Source organism: Erinaceus europaeus, chromosome 22 (assembly GCF_950295315.1).
Source record: "Erinaceus europaeus chromosome 22, mEriEur2.1, whole genome shotgun sequence".
Classification (NCBI taxonomy): Eukaryota; Metazoa; Chordata; class Mammalia; order Eulipotyphla; family Erinaceidae; genus Erinaceus; species Erinaceus europaeus.
In genome coordinates this window covers 1,799,936-1,801,118 of record NC_080183.1, presented here as the reverse complement: position 1 = coordinate 1,801,118, position 1,183 = coordinate 1,799,936, and positions in this window count along the sequence as shown.

Below are 1,183 nucleotides of genomic sequence, written 5' to 3'. Positions count from 1 at the left end.
AGCTCTTTATATATTATGGTTATTAGTCTCTTGTCTGATGTATGGCATGTAAAGATCTTCTCCTATTCTGTGAAGGGTCTCTTAGATTGGGTAGTGGTTTCTTTTGCTGTGCAGAAGCTTTTTAATTTGATGTAGTCCCATAGGTTTATGCTTGCCTTAGTCTTCTTTGTAATTGGATTTGTTTAATTAAAAATGCCTTTAAAATGTATGCAGAAAAGAGTTCTGCAAATCTTTTCCTCTAAGTATCTGATAGTTTCTGGTCTAACATCCAAGTCCTTGATCCACTTGGAATTTACTTTTGTATTTGGTGAAATATAGTGGTTCAATTTCATTCTTCTGCATGCTTCAACCCATTTTTTTCCAACACCATTTGTTGAAGAGGCTCTGCTTTCCCCATTTAATCATCTAGGCACCTTTGTCAAAGATTAGATGTCCATAGGTGTGGGGGCTTACTTCTGGGCTCTCAATTCTATTCCACTGGTCAGTGTGTCTATTCATGTTCCAGTACCAAGCAGTTTTGATGACAATGGCCCTATAATACAATTTGAGATCTGGGAGTGTGATGCCTCCAGTTCTGTTCTTTCTTCTCAAGATTGTTTTGGCAATTCTAGGTCTTTTCTGGTTCCAGATAAATGTTTGTAGCATTTGTTCTATTCTCCTAAAAAATGTGTCCGGGATCTTGATGGGGATAGCTTTAAATTTGTAGATGGCTCTGGGTAGTATATTCATTTTGATGATGTTAATTCTTACAACCCATGAACATGGAATATCTTTCCACTTCTTTGTGTCTTTTTCAATTTCCTTGAGTAGTGACTCATAATTTTCAGTATACAAGGTTTTCACTTCTTTGGTTAGGTTTATTCTTAGATACTTTATTGTTTTTGTTGCTGTAGTAAAAGGAATTGATTTCTGGATTTCAACTTCTTCTACCTTAGTGTTTGCATAAAGGAATGCCACTGACTTTTGAATGTTAATTTTGTAGCCTGACACCTTACTGTATTGCCTGATGATTTCCAAAAGCTTCTTGCTGGATTCCTTAGGTTTTTCTATGTATACTATCATGTCATCTGCAAATAGGGAGAGTTTGACTTCTTCTCTTCCAATCTGTATCCCTTTAATTCCTTGCTCCTGCCTGATTGCTATGGCAAGAACTTTCAACACCATGTTGAATAGTAATGGTGAT